This window comes from Thalassophryne amazonica, chromosome 18 (assembly GCF_902500255.1).
Source record: "Thalassophryne amazonica chromosome 18, fThaAma1.1, whole genome shotgun sequence".
NCBI classification, from domain to species: domain Eukaryota; kingdom Metazoa; phylum Chordata; class Actinopteri; order Batrachoidiformes; family Batrachoididae; genus Thalassophryne; species Thalassophryne amazonica.
In genome coordinates, this window is record NC_047120.1 from 14,812,200 (window position 1) to 14,828,723 (window position 16,524).

Consider the following 16,524-nt stretch of genomic DNA (forward strand, 5'->3'; position numbering starts at 1 on the left):
CCTCGGATACAATACCAGCAATGTTTAGGGTCCAACTATAGACCCCGAGTCTGGGGCCTGTTGCATTTTATTAAAAGAAATCCAACAGCAATTTAAAAGGTTTGGTACACAGGCTGTCAGTCAGTGGAGCAAAGGTACAAACAGGGCTAGGCAAACACGCAGTCATAATCAAGCAGGGTTAGTGGCCTGAGCAAACATTTTCAGGAATGAGGCAAAAAGAGCAAATTTCAAAAACACAGCTAGGCAAAACAGGACTGAATACAAGAGCTAGGATGGATCAAACTGGCAGCGGTGAGGTGGCTGGTAGAAGTTTAAATAGACAGGTGTTTAACAGGGTGCACTTCAATCAATCAATTTTCAATCAATTTTTTTTATATAGCGCCAAATCACAACAAACAGTTGCCCCAAGGCGCTTTATATTGTAAGGCAAGGCCATACAATAATGATGTAAACCCCAACGGTCAAAACGACCCCCTGTGAGCAAGCACTTGGCTACAGTGGGAAGGAAACTTGAGGTGAATGATCTAGAAAGGGGGAGTGGCTGGGGGACAAAGATTATACATGGACAAGATAGTGAGGAAGGGAGTGCACAAAGTGGAGTGATGTAAGAGACAAAGACGTGAGCAGGTGTCAAGAGTGAGAAGGGAATAGAAACACAAAGCAGAAAAACTAAGTGAAAGACAGACACAATGGCAGGTGCAGAGCGTGGAGTGACCACAAACAAATGGCGTGAAGGAAAAACTGAGAACAGAGATCAAACAGAAACCTAGCACAGACTATAACTATGAAGAGGGCCAGGACAGAGCATGAATCATGAGAACTAAAAGCGAACCAAGATATACAGTGGGGGAAATAAGTATTTGATCCACTGTCAATTTTGCAAGTTTTCCCACCTACAAAGAATGGAGAGGTCTGTAAGTTTTATCTTAGGTATACCTCAACTGTGACAGACAGAATCTAAAGACAAAATCACATTGTATGATTTTTAAAGAATTTATTTGCATTTTATTACATGAAGTAAGTATTTGACCCACAAGAAAAACAGACCTTAACATTTTGTACACAAACATTTATTTGCCATTACAAAGGTCAGACATTTCCTGTAGTTCTTAACCAAGTTTGAACACTGCAACAGGGATTTTGGTCCACTCCTCCATACAGATCTTCTCCAGATCTTTCAGGTTTGGAGTTTCAGCTCCCTCCAAAGATTTTCTATTGAGATCAGGCAGGACTGAAGACTGGGTCGGCCACTCCAGGACCTTGAAATGCTTCTTACGGAGCCACTGCTTAGTTGCCCTGGCTGTGTGTTTGGGGTCATTGTCATGCTGGAAGACCCAGCCATGACCCATCTTCAATGCTCTTACTGAGGGAAGGAAGTTGTTTGCCAAAATCTCACAATACATGACCTCATCCATCCTCCCTTCAATATGGTGCAGTCGTCCTGTCCCCTTTGCAGACAAGCACCCTCAAAAATGATGCTTCCACCCTTTGCAGAAAAAGCACCCCCAAAGTATGATGTTTCCACCCCCATGCTTCACGGTTGGGATGGTTTTCTTGGGGTTGTTCTCATCCTCCAAACACGGCGAGTGGAGTTGATACTAAAAAGTTCTATTTTGGTCTCATCTGACCACATGGCCTTCTCCCATGCCTCCTCTGGATCATCCAGATGGTCAGTGGTGAACTTCAAAACGGTGCGGATCGGTGCGAAGCTGCGTTTAAGGAGTTGAAACGTTGGTTCTCATCTGCACCCGTTCTGGTGCAGCCCGATCCCAATTGCCTGTTTGTTGTCGAAGTGGATGCCTCTGACTCAGGGATAGGAGCGGAGAGTCCGATAAGGTTCTCCATCCTTGTGCCTATTTTCCCTTAGGTTGACCCTGGCAGAGCGGAACTATGACGTCTGCAATCGGGAACTCCTAGCGATGAAAGAGGCTCTTCAGGAGTGGAGACACCTGTTGGAGGGAGCTACGGTGCCCTTCACGGTTTTCACGGACCATGGAACCTGGAGTACATGTGGACTGCAAAGCGTCTGAACCCCAGGCAAGCCCGCTGGTCACTGTTCTTCGGGCGTTTTGACTTCTGGATCGCCTACCGCCCCGGGACCAAAAACCAGCGATCTGACGCCCTGTCCCGGGTCCACGAAGAGGAAGTCAAGGTCGAGCTGTCAGATCCACCGGAACCCATCATCCCCGAGTCCACTATCATGGAAGCCCTCACCTGGGACGTGGAGAAGACCGTCCGGGAGGCCCTGGCATGGAACCCGAACCCGGGGACCGGCCCAAAGAATGGACTTTACGTCCCACCAGAAGCCAGAGCTGCAGTCCTGGACTTCTGTCATGGATCCAAGTTCTCCTGTCATCCTGGGTGCGAAGAACCGTGGCAGTGGTCCAGCAGCGCTTCTGGGGGGCGTCTATGGAAGCCGACGACCGGGAGTACGTCCAGGCCTGCACCACTTGCGCCAAGGGAAAGGCAGACCACCAACGGGCACAGGGACTCCTCCAGCCGTTACCTGTGCCCCACCGCCCCTGGTCCCACATCGGCCTGGACTTCGTCACGGGACTCCCGCTGTCCCAGGGCATGACCACCATCCTCACGATAGTGGACCGGTTCTCCAAGGCGGCCCACTTCATGGCCCTCCCGAAGCTCCCGACGACCCAGGAGACTGCAGACCTCCTGATCCACCACGTCGTACGTCTGCATGGGATTCCATCCGACGTCGTCTCTGACCGTGGTCCCCAGTTCTCCTCGCAAGTCTGGAGGAGTTTCTGTAGGGAACTGGGGGCTACCGTGAGCCTCTCGTCCGGGTACCATCCCCAGACTAACGGACAGGTAGAGCGGGCCAACCAGGAATTGGAACAGGCCCTTCGCTGCGTGACCTCAGTGCACTCGACGGCCTGGAGCAACCATCTGGCCTGGATCGAGTACGCACACAACAGCCAGGTTTCATCTGCCACCGGCCTCTCCCCATTTGAAGTATGTTTGGGGTACCAGCCCCCATTGTTTCTGCTTGTGGAGGGAGAGGTCGGGGTGCCCTCGGTCCAGGCCCATCTGAGGAGGTGCCGTCGGGTGTGGCGCACTGCCCGCTCTGCCCTGCTCAAAGCCCGGATGAGGGCCGAGGCCCATGCAGACCGCCGGCGTTCCCCGGCACCTGCATACCAGCCCAGGCAGGAGGTTTGGCTGTCAACAAAGGACATCCCATTACAAGTGGAATCCCAGAAACTGAAAGACCGTTACATTGGCCCATTCTCAATCCTCAAGGTCCTCAGCCCGGCCGCAGTGAAGCTGGCAGCTTCAGTTTCACTGCGGATTCACCCAGTTTTCCACATCTCCCGGATCAAGCCTTACCACACCTCTTCCCTCTGCACTCCCGGACCGGCGCCGCCTCCTGTCCGGATCATCAATGGGGAGCTGGCTTGGACAGTGCGTAGGCTCCTGGACGTCCGTCGACAGGGCCGGGGTTTCCAGTATCTGGTGGACTGGGAGGGTTATGGACCCGAAGAACGCTCCTGGGTGAAGAGCAGCTTCATCCTGGACCCGGCCCTCCTTGCCGACTTCTACACCCGTCATCCGGACAAGCCTGGTCGGGCGCCAGGAGGCGCCCGTTGGGGGGGGGGGGGGGGTCCTGTTGTGTGGGCCGCTGAAGAGGAGGTACTGCTGGCCCACCACCAGAGGGTGCCCTGTCTGAAGTGCGGGCTTCAGGCACGAGAGGGCACCGGAGCAACCGGGAGTGACAGCTGTCACTCATCAACAAGCACCATCTGTCACTCATCATCATCAACCACATCTCCATAAAAGCCGGGCAGCATCGTCTACCAATCAGGTAAACACTCAGCCGTGGTTTTGTGTCATACAACTTTCTGAACATTTGCAGGCGTACCTGTTTGACTGTTCAGCAGCTGGAAGCCTGGAGGAGACGTCTTCGCTCCTCGGATAAGTAGTCCTTCAGGCGCTGCACGTTTTTGTTCCTGTGTGACTGTGATTGAGAGGTGGAGGTGTTTCCCACCCTTTCTGACTGTTTGCTGGGTGTTCACGCACCCACCATCACCTGTCTGTTCTTCCTGCCAGCAGTACCCGATCTGACAGCCGGAGGCAGTGGCCACCTGGGGACCCTGCGCTTGGTGGCTCCGGGGTGCTTCAGATCCGGTGGCAGTGGAAAGCGTGTGGGATCCGGCTCTTTTCTGGACGGACGTCTTCTATCCTCAAGCCTGCCCACACGTCACCGTGAATTATTGACTGTTGATCTCAATTGTGTTGTGTGTTGCTCTGTTGTGCACATTCACAACATTAAATTGTTATATTTTGGCTTATTCCATTGTCCGTTCATTTGCGCCCCGTTGTGGGTCCGTGTCCCTACACTTTCACAACATTGTATTTTGTAATATTACAATTTTCTATCCATACAGAAGAAACATACTTTAATTGTACTGAAATTATAAGGCATTTCTGAGTAAACTTTGAGTATCTCATTGCCAGCCGAGTGTCCTGGTTTTCGGTAATCAAAATATGGTCCCACTAGACAGAAGGGACCTACGATGAATGGCTGCTTGATAGTTTGGCCCTTTTTACATGGTGCAGCCAGACAATCCTGGTTGGGAGGCAGCTAATGAGAATCTTATCTATATGTTCACTGAAACAAATAATACCTGGCAACATTCACATCTGAACATTCCTTTTGGTCATACGTTGCACAGACAAATCTCTCAGTGGTTGGCAGTAAAGATTCTGAAGTGTCCCACTCTGTGTCCAACTCAGCAAAACAAGGTTACAAAGTCCTCTGACTTCAGGAATTTGCCCTTTCCTTTGGAGACACTCACTGAGTCACATCCAGTGAATGTGTGGAAGTCAAGAAGTGCTCGCTGCATTTTTCTTTCCCAAGTGTTTCAGCAAGCTTGGAGATACAGATGATTCAAGTTATCTCCAGAACCAGTGAGGAAGAGCAAGTCAGCAGCTGGGATTTCATGAGCTGCTGCCAAAGAGACACAAAGACGTCTGTGTCAGGACTTCACCCAAGGCTCACACAAAAATTCAATCAGGTTTTCCTTACTTGACCCCTCAGCCAAAATCTTCTTGAATTGCGTCAGTGTTTTCTGCTCAGGCCTAGTGATTTTAACTGCTTGAGCCCACTGGCTGCCCTGCGTTCTCCTACAGTTTTTAATGATGTGTGATGGATAGTGATCACATACAAAGTCCACCCTATTGCATCCATATTTTTTGGTCATACCAACTAATTCATGCAGAAACGTGTCTGCTAACTGACCAAATGTGACGGGGATGTTCTGTGCTTGCTGATCAAAGGCCATTGCATCAATAATCAAAGCTGAACCTCAAGGTATCTCTGGCACACACTCGGCCCCTTTTTCCAACTCATGCATCAATTTGGTTTCCCATTTCCAGTTCCCAAAGATAAAGACACGTGTCAGGGAATAACTCAGTGGAGATTTTCACATCCACCTCCCTGCTTTCCCCAATAATTAGAGCAGTCTAAAACAGCCTAATTGGTATGATTAAAAAAGGCTAATTAAAAACTTTAGAGCAATTTTTGATCTAGGAACATTTTGAAAATGACATTCTCTCTGAAAAAAGAAAAAAAAAAGAATTTAAGTTGCAATTTGAGAGTCATCACGAAGTGACAAGATACAGCTTTTGCCCCGTGGCTTATGGTTAGCATTAGCTGTTGCAGCTTACAGTAAAGCTAGTTTGTTTAGCTTGGCTTGCCGTTCTTAGAAAGTTATTTAATTACAGAAACGTAGCTGTAATACTTGCTAGTCAGCTTAGTTGATGTTTCATGAATGTTCCTTACATTTGTTGGTGTCTCAGAAAAGTGATTTTAATGGATGTTGGATGGTTGATGGTGCAACTATTGGCAAAGAAATATTCAAGAAAGAAAAATAAAAACTATTAACCTATTTTAATAACTTATGTACCCAAAATGACTCGTCACAAGACATGATGAAGCAGAACAGACTTTACATTTGTGTTGCATATACACTGCCATACAAAAAAGTATTATAATTGTATTTTAACATAACAGGATTTAATTATGTTTTTACATACATTTTTTTCAAAAAATTGTTAATTCAATACACATCACAGGATGGTAAAGTTACAACAATCCATACTGACACTTAACAACAAAAAATATAGATAAGTACCCACAAAACATGTTAGGTAGTGATAAATAAACAATCCCTTGACAACAATTATGACAAATATATGCAAAACCGAGAACCCCGAATTACTGATAAAGTACATCACATTCAAATACTCAAAAAACAAGTGTTTAGATCTTGTACATTGCTATTCTTAGGACACGAGTGGTGGGAGAAGATTGTACAATGCTGCACACACAAAGACCATGTCATCCAGGAGAGGCAACAGTGTAATTGGCATTTTGTTCTTGAGGATGCCAAACCGTTTCAGGCTGCCTATGGCTCACTCAACATGTATCTGGCATTTACAACTTTCTTGGTCTTGGCAACATCAAGGGAGTTTGCTGCTCAATCCCTGAGCTCAGAGATGATATGTGTAGCTGGGCTCTACGCACCAGCAACTCACTCTTTATTGAGAAACCCTGATCCGCCAGTATTTCATCACCAGGGTTCAAGAGATCCAGAAAGCCTGACTTCTGTAAAATAGCCTTATCTGAAGCTCTTCCCCCATAGCCATCTGATAAAAAGCTGATCATATCTTTGGTGACAATGCAACAAGGTATTTGGCAGTATTGTTCTTTTTGTAGTCAGACCAAGTCAGAACTTGAAGTTCAAGATGCCTTGGTCTTTCTAACAAAATTTCTGTGCAGTCTAGCGTACACCTAAGAGATGGATATTTTAAGGAGAGTCTAGCTGGCAGCATTTTCTTGACACTGTCCTTCTCTTAACTGTGGTGATAGAAAAGGCAGCCATGTATGGGTAATTTCTGCAGCAGACACCCTCCCTAATACTTTAAAGATCACCAAGGAAATCAGTTGACAGCAAGTCTAAGTTTAATAACAACCAAAACAAACTCAATCTTTCTACTCAGTTTTCTCTCTGGTCCAAACGTTTTTGGAGATTTCTTAAAACATCGCTTAATTACCTCCGCCAACTAAGTTGGAGGGGGTTATGCTTTGGCCACTGTTTGTTTGTCTGTCTGTTTCTTTGTGAACATGGAGCCCACAATTTTTCATATATCATTATGAAATTTTTACTTAAGATTCATATCGTGATTGGCAAGAACTGATTAAATTTTCAAGGTCATAGATCAAAGTCAGGGAAAATTCTTAGCTTAAACATTGAATGAATTTTCAAAAATGCATAACTGTCAAAAAAATATCGAATTTCACATTTGAGAGTGTTATGTAGGGTGGTATCCTTTATCAACTGACCAAGTTTGGTCCGGATCTGATCCAGATTACAGATTTTATGGCCATTTAAATTTCACATTGCAAACCCCATTTAATGAATATTTTATATTATATCTTAATCAAACGTGTTCCAATCACTCTCATAATTGAAAGGGAGGTGCAGACTGACACTCACGATTGCCTGACAAAGTTTGACCCTGACCTGATCCAATTGATTGTGGATTTTGTGGACATTTGAATTGAATATTGAAAAGCCCATTTGGTGTACATTTTGCATTATATCTCAGTCTCAATCACTCTCATTTTTCTGTTATAAATTTACTTACACCACCAAAACTTAATGGAGGTTCCATTTTATGTCTATTTGTCTATCTTCCAATCATCAGTCGGAAACCAAGTGCCAAAAAGCAATGACAAGTTATGTATAGCAGAGTTAACCAATGTTCTGTGAAAATGATCTGAAAAAGAACTGAGGAACTGAAAACGCTGAGGGGAAAAAATAAAAAATAAACTAAACCTGACAACACCACAAAAACTAAAATTCAAGTGCACAAACTAAATACATACTTATATTGCCCACAGCAGTACCTACTCTTCTTCCCGCTTCCACTGACTCTTTTCAAACTCTACCTGTTTCACTTCCTCAAGTGACTGGTGATCATTTATTGATTTTTCTTTGGCTTCTTCCTTTATACTTTGTATTAATTCTGCTGTTAAAAATGTTGGGATTTGAGAGGCAATTGGTTGTAGTTTTGTATTTGTGGTATCTTTATTTCTTCACTGCTGGGAGATTCACCTCTTTTATCCTTTCCTCAAATACTGCTTTTTTTCCTGCCCCACTTCTCATATTTTGGGTAACTGATGCAGTGTAAGTTCTTTTTCTTCTCCTCAATAGAACACTTTACTGTGCTGTAGTTAGGCTAGTTTCTTTTGGCCCTTTAAGGCTGCTGTTGCTGGGGTCCAGGATCAGTATTTTTGAGATCTGGTGGGTTATCTAGCTGAGTGCTGGCACAGGAGAGATGTCGCCCTACAGCACTTGAAGAAGTTGTATGAATTTTCATGTGTGTGTTCAGGTTGCTCTTTTGTCCAAATCGTCGACCACATTCAGAACAGCCAAATGGCTTTTGTCCAGTATGTATTATCATGTGTTTGTATAGGTTACTCTTTAGTCCAAACATTTTACCACACTCCGAACAGCCAAATTGTTTTTGTCCCGAATGAATTATCACGTGTGTGTCCAGGTGGCTCTTTCGGCTAAATCTTTTACCACATTCAGAACAGGCAAATTGTTTTTGCCTTGTATGAATTATCATGTGTGTGTTCAGGTAGCTCTTTTGTCCAAATCTTTGACCACATTCAGAACAGCCAAATGGTTTTTCTCCTGTATGAATTATCATGTGTTTGTTCATGTCGCTCTGTTGTCCAAATCTTTTACCACATTCAGAACAGCCAAATTGTTTTTCTCCTACATGAATTATCATGTGTCTATTCAGGTGGCTCTTTCGTCCAAATCTTTGACCACACTCAGAACAGACAAATGGTTTTTGCCCTGTATGAGTTATCATGTGTTTATTCAGGTAGCTCTTTAGTCCAAATCTTTGACCACATTCAGAACAGCCAAATCGTTTTTGTCCTGTATGAATTATCATGTGAGCGTTTAGGTTGCTCTTTTGTACAAATCTGTGACCACATTCAAAACAGCCAAATGGTTTTTGTCCTGTATGAATTATTGTGTGTGTGTTCAAATCGCTCTTTTGTCCAAATCTTTTACCACATTCAGAACAACCAAACTGTTTTTCTTCTGTATGAATTATCAGGTGTCTGTTCAGGTGGCTCTTTCGTCCAAATCTTTGACCACACTTGGAACAGCAAAACTGTTTCTGTCCTGTATGAATTGTCTTGCGTTTATTCAGAGTGCCCTTCTGTTTCTGTCTTGTACCCTGATCAGAACAGCTAAATGGTTTTAGGCTTACTTGCCTCCCCTTGTGTTGCTCTGAATTGTTCATGTGACCAGATGCTTTTACATACTGAGAGCAATTCAACTGTTTCTCATCAATGTTGCAATTGCTTGAACTAACAATATTGATATTTGTTCGACAGTTAAAACTTGACCGAAGTTCTCTGGTCTGTTTCCAGTCATAACTGTCATCAGTCTCACTTCCAGAGCTGTCTGAATTCCTGCCACTGGTATCTGGTTGTAAAGGACTGTTTGGACCTGAGCTGCTGGCTGGTTGTGGTCCTCCATCGTCCTGTCCATCAGCTTCTACTCTCAGTGTTCTGTGTACAGATGAGCTGCTGGCTACAGGCTCAGCCTCTGTGCTCTCATCACTTCGGCTTTGATGAAGTTGTGATGACTCTGGTTTTTCATCATCATTTTCACTCTTCACAGGGACGGCAGTGAAACCAAACTTGGTGAGATTTGCCTCCTCCAGCTGCTGAAGCTGCTCTCTCCATAGCTTCTCTTCTTCTTTAATGTCCTCCTGGTCAACACTCAGATTCCATTCCTGGTGGTCAAGTAGAATTTCTTTTTTCATAAACAACAATGACTGCATATCTGTGAAGAAACAATTAACAATACGAGGTCTATTAGAAAAGTATCCGACCTTATTATTTTTTTCAAAAACTATATGGATTTGAATCACGTGTGATTACATCAGACATGCTTGAACCCTCGTGGGCATGCGAGAGTTTTTTCACGCCTGTCGGTTACGTCATTCGCCTGTGGGCAGTCTTTGAGTGAGGAGTCGTCCACCCGCTCGTCGATTTTTTTCATTGTTTAGGAATGGCTCAGAGACTGTTGCTTTGTTTGATAAAAAATTTTTCAAAACTGTAAGGCACAACTGAGTGGACACCATTCAATAAATTCAGCTGGTTTTCGGTAAAAATTTTAACGGCTGATGAGAGATTTTGGTCTGGTAGTGTCGCTTTAAGGACGGTCCACGGCGCCTGACGGCGATCTGCGCTTCGAGGCGGCAGCGTCTCGCCGTTTCAAGTTGAAAACTTCCACATTTCAGGCTCTGTTGACGCAGTAAGTCGTCAGAGAACAGAGAACTTTCAGAAGAAGTCGGCATGAGGAGTTTATTCGGACATTCCATTGTTAACGGTCATTTTGTAATGAAAGAACGTGCGGGCACAGTCGCATGTCGGGCTGGACCCGACCGCGGGGGGTCGCAGCAGGAAAAACACCTCCGTTGGAAATCTTAACGGGCAAGTTGGAACATGCCCAAGCTGTTAAACAATTTCTCGAATAGTGTCCACTCGGATATTCCTCACAGGTCCAGAAAAAATTTTGATAAAGCAACGCGCGCCGTCTCGAGCAGCGTGTGAAACAAAGGAATTCAGCCGAGAGGGCGGGACCACATCTCACTCAAGGCCTGCCCACAGGGAAATGACGTCACCGACACGCGTGAAAAAACTCACGCATGCGCACGAGGGTTCAAGCATGATTGGTGTAATCGCATGTCATTCAAATCCATATAGTTAAAAAAAATATATAAAAGGGTCGGTTTATTATCTAAGAGACCTCGTAAATGTTAGAACAGCACTCATTAAAATAAAGAAGCAGAGTGGTGAGTTTGACCTTTGAAGTTGTTTTTGCTTTTGTTTTTCATTTGCCTTCGATTTCTTTTTAATAGAATGCAGTGGGTCCCAGACCCGGGGTCTAAAGTTGCACCCTAGGCTCTATAGTTACCCTAACCATAGCTGGCATTGTGTCCGAGGGCTCTCTTCAAGATGGCGATCGTTCCCTTATTTGCAGACAACTGCACCCCGTGTTCACTTGGGAGACCGGGAATTGCCTCAAGGTATTTCTTCGGGTTCTTCTTCATCAGGCCTGTTGCCCCCACCACAACTGGGATGATATCAATGTCTTGTCTATGTTAGCTAACATTTTCATTCGTGGATTAACTTTCCAGATAACTTTGAAAACCATAAGCGGATCAATTAGCTTCCTGTAAATTTAGTTCCGATAACTTTTAGAGCGCTAACATATTTTCGTGGGCATAGTGAATAAAGCATAACAGTTAAAAACATTTATAAAGTCTGAAATCAAAGATTTTAGTACCTGTCTGTTACATGTTTTGTAGCAGACTGGCAGGTATGAATGACAAAGCTCTATCCTCTGCAGGCAGAGAAGAGCTCTGCCAGAGAGAAAGGAAGAGTAAAGGTCAAACAAGTCTGACGTCATTGGATTCTATGGCGTGACATATGTTACCCCATAACCTAACTAAGCCTGAGACATGGTGCAAACTATTCCTTTTTAAAATGCTATTAACTCAACCAATAATTCAGATTAATACAAATTAAGATTGCAAGATTTAATTTTTGAAGAACAAATTTAATGCCTTTTGAGACTTATTAAGGCTCTGCAGGAACTCAAGGTACTGCAGATAGGCCATGAGAAATCACAAAATTAAATAAAAATGTCTGATGGTCAATCTTGTAAAGTTTAAAAATTACCCAAAATATTTGATTTTTTTTTTAACAATGTATTCAGAAATAATAAAACAAAGCCATAGGTTTTAAAATACGCATTATTCTTCATTTATGTGTCACATTTTAATAGAAAATATGTGGAAATACTTCATCTTAATCTCATGTGTTGTTCAAAATTGTGATGAAGGTTTGGGTGGGCTCCAGAAGGTTTTCAGATCCACAGTCTCAGCTCTGTCCTGCCCACTTGTGTCCTGCTTTAATTTGTGAGAATGCAGCATATCTCTGTGGGCACTGAGCTCTGGGTCTACTCTGTCCTTCTATGAGGCACTGTTAATGTGCTCATCATGTCCTTGTTGCTCACGTGTTCTAGTCTTCGTGTCACTCCCTCGAGCTGTTCACAGACACTGTTAGAGGTTTTGAAGGTTCCTTCTAGAACCTGTAGATCATGAGCTGCTGATGCTGCTTCCTCAGACCTTTGACCTTTATTAACCTTTTGGCATTCAGATTATGAGCTAATGTGCTGGATTGGACCTCACAACTGTGCAGCCCAACAAGAGTCTGAAAATTTTACTGATTTATTTGCTCACGACAATCAGAATGTTTTTTTTTTTTTTTTTTTAAATCACTTTGTTTGCACAACCGGTGGATTATCCGTAGTGTCCGTGCATATCGGTGCATCTCTCATAGGTTTGTCAGTTATATGAAGCAAATAGAGAGTTACACTAACCACAATAGTTCATTTACAGACTCCCTCAAATTTATTTTTTTTTAGTTATCCACATCAAAAGTGGAAAATAAAAAGTGATATTTTCAGATTACATATATTGTACTGATTTATGATGCAGTTTATGTAACGGCCCGTGTCAAAACATTTGATGAAAGTACAGTTTAGTGTAATAAACTCTTATTTGCAAGATAATAACAAAGAGAAAATGGACATTAGTTTACCTGTGCTACATCCCGTCTTGATGGGGTGCCTGTAACTAGAGTTACGTGCATCAGTTCTAAACCGGTGACGCTTCCCGGCCTCACCTGAAGATGGTTTCTATCACCACTCAGACTACCAGGCTAAACTGGCTGCTATCACAAAACCAAAGATAGTTCTTGTTAACACAGAATGTTTCTGGGACCTGACCTCCAGCACAGCCTCTCTTTCTCTCTCTCTCTCTCTCTCTCTCTCTCTCTCTCTCTCTCTCACAAAGCCACATATGTGCACACTTCCACAGTTTACACACTGAAAAAAGAATCAATTTAAAATGTTTTACAATTGGTAACACCTGAATGAATTAAGTTCTTTGAACTTACACTTGTAAGTTAGAGTTGATCTAAGTTGCTAACTTAAGTTCAAACAACTTAATTCATTCAGGTGTTACCAATTGTAACACTTTTTTTTTTAAGTTGGTTCAACTATTCTCTTTTTTCAGTGCACTATTCAGGTCGACATATTTTTAATGTATAACAGAAGATATACCTTACTGAATTTTCATGTCACAGCTGGTAGCAAAGCTGGATATTAATGCTACCAAGTTACCAAGGGAATGGAGGAAAATATTTGACGGTTTACAACATGTTCTAAAGCATCAGCAACACAAACAAAGCCGAGTGAACAAACTTGTTTTGTAGAAGAGATTTGGAGGAATAAAAACAGCATCCAGCCCTTTACCTCTTTTGTTCTCTTCTTTTAAATGCCTCATTTCTTCTTCCTGGTCTGTGATCATTCCTTCATCAGCAAGTGTTGGCTGTAGTTTCAACATGTCCGTCATCTGATGGACTCCAGATATGTTTGCAGAAAGACTTTGAAACACACAAAAGAAAGAGAGAGTCAACGACCAAGTGGAGGAAAGACTAAAAATAGGCTGATTTAATCATCTGCTGCTGCTCTGCTGCCCAGACTGACCAATCACAAGTGAGAGAATGTGTCCGAAATGTCTCTGTGCTGGGACAGACATCCTAAAACAGTAGACACCAACTCTGATCCCAGACAAATGTACATGTTTCCCTTACATACTTGCTGCAACCAGCTGATAATAGAGGCAGACAGAGAAAGGATATGATATTAATATCCATAAGATGATGTGTTAATAAAATGAAGTGATCAGGAAGAGAAAAGAAGAGAATGAGACGTTGTCCCCATTCTGTAGATATTTCTGACATCCACCGAGGGTTAACGAGGACTCAAAATAACAGATATGTGATTCACATCGTGACCCGGACTTTACCTGGATCCGGATTCTACAACACAACGCAATAAGTGCATAATGATCCATTATGGTCCGACTCATCAAGATGTTGCAAACTGATATTTAATTGACAAGCTGAACCAAAATAGTGTCTTCCTGAACTTGGTTTTATATTGTGATGCCTTGTTGTGTGAATTTAATTTTCCAACTCAAAGGCTTAATTTGGGCTGGGCCATATGGCATAAAAACGTAACATTTTTTCTTCCCAAATCGATCAAATCTGATCTTTACTGTGATGCATAATTTGACTGAATCCTGAAGAAACCATGTCAGATTGAAAAATCAGATTAAAATAATTTGTCATATTGTAGTAAATACACTATCAAAGCATTTTGTAATTTAACAATGATTTGATACCAGTGTCAGAGACGAGGAAAATCACTCTGAAGCTCTGCTCTTGTGCCAAACATCAGGAGGACTCAAAGGGGTGACCCACTGCTTAGGCTATTCTAACTATTACAAGGTTTTTTTTTAAAGCTTATCAACATTTTATAAAGTTTGGAAGAAAAAAAAAACATGTTCTGCAACAACTTCAGGCATGAGATCTCACCATCAGTACAGCATCCCACTGTCCACAGATGCCATTCTCGCATATTTCCCTCTGCACGTCGGACAGAGAGAAAACACTGAAAAATGCTACAGCAATAAAATGCAGTGGCCAATCCCATCTACTACTCGCAACGACAAAGACAACTGATGACGTCATGTAGCCTAGCAGTGGGTGATGTAGCCTCAGAATTAGAAATCAGACTCTATAACTCCTCCCTTTGCCACTAATTAACATAACAGCTGTCCCCTCCCTGTCTCACTGTGTCTCATCAGTCCTCCTTTTTATGCTCCTCAAATGTCCAATAATAACATGTCTGCAGCTGCTCAGATGTCCACAAACTCTTCCACTCTCAGAATGTGCAATAAATCATTTGTATGTGTGATATTATCAACACTATCAGGAGCCATAATTCACCCTCAGTGTTAAAGAGGTTTTTAAAGTCGACTTATCTGGACAGATCTTCAGTTTTATTTCTTTTGATATGGTTATTTTTATTATAGGGCAGCATGGGGGTTAGTGTACTTGCTTCCAAACCAGGACGTAGTTGGCTCAGGACCACCAGTGCCCATTTACCATGTCATGTGGAAAATGGGCACCGGTGTAAAACCTGTGCCAAATCAACATACAGATAGATATCAGATCTACCATGATGACCCTGAGCAAAAACAGAGAAACTGAAAAAATTTACAATAGTTATTTTTCTTATCCAGTCTCTTGCTCTTCATGTTAGCTTGTATCTCTGTTTATCTGTGTAGTTGGAACATCAGCACTTTCCTTTGGCATAAATTAATGAACTGATTTGAGTGAAACCATGATGTTGTGCTCAGAGTTCAGCAGTTTGGAGTCATGATGTTGACACGTGAGCATCAGATTTTATGAATTGTGTGCATAGTTCCATTTTTGTGTGTATAAAATGAGGACAAACTGCAATCGATAGTATCGATTTATTGGCTTCATCAGTCCATCACCAAGCTGAACTGTCCTTCAATTATCAGTTTGTCTTATCTATTTTTGCTGATATTTGGTGTTCAGTCTATTATAAGAACTAACAGCTATCATTTGGATGTGGTGGAGTTGGTCTGAAATAAAGTTTAGTGGACAAACCTGCTCTGGATCAGCGAACTTCAGGCTTGAAAACAGCATCCAGCACGTTGACTAGTTTCTTCTCTTCTTTAAATCCACTCGTTTCTTCTTGCTGCTCTGCGATGTTTTTTGTTTCTACCAACTCAAATATCTCGCCATTAGCAGCAGTTAGCCGCTGTTTCAACAACCTTCTCAGCTGTTACACCTTTTCACGCTAACTTCGCCTTTTCTTCTTCTTCCGGTTTACTGTCGACCTTTGTACTTCTGGAGCTCTTCAAAAAACATATTCGAGGATCACAGAGTGAAGTTTGATCTGTTCAGAAAAGAGTTTCCAGCATCTCCCGCTAACTAGCTTTAGCCTCGGACGAAAACAGGAAACAATTCTTCTTCGTTGCAATATAATGGTGGTGACGAATTTATCGTTGCATTACCGCCCTCTGCTGGACTAGATCATGAACAAGCGATTTGCAGAGACGGAAAAGAAAGAAAAACGTTTTTGTCTGTCCATCAATCCTGTAATTCAAAGATGTTGAACTGTTGTGTTCTTCAATATGCTCTTCACATTGCTGTCATTGTCAGAGTGCAGCAGATAATCAATAAATGACTGTGACTTTGCTCCTGGAAACTGCTCCACCTTTATGTTAAGACACGTATACCGGTCCTTTTATGATGCAACATCAACAGGTTATGGACTCAGGAAGGAGTTTGGAAGCTATTGAAACCGTTTATGTTTTGATGGAGGTTAGAAAAACTATGAGTTATGGGAAACTAAATTTTGGTCGAAAGAGGACCAAACTGCAAGAGCCAGATGAAGGCGACAAGGGTGCAGATGAAGACACTGAAAGAAATGAAGAGGTGTTTATTGAACTGATTGAAGT

General features: G+C 42.9%; 1 long non-coding RNA gene across 1 annotated transcript; it reads right to left on the reverse strand.

The window, feature by feature from the left end:
- Nucleotides 1-9,760: 9,760 nt before the first annotated feature.
- On the reverse strand, nt 9,761-15,729 carry LOC117530330. The gene is made up of 3 exons (XR_004566320.1): nt 15,668-15,729; nt 13,437-13,567; nt 9,761-9,893 (listed from the first exon to the last, which is right to left on the reverse strand). It is a non-coding gene; the product is annotated as an uncharacterized LOC117530330 (long non-coding RNA).
- Nucleotides 15,730-16,524: the final 795 nt, after the last annotated feature.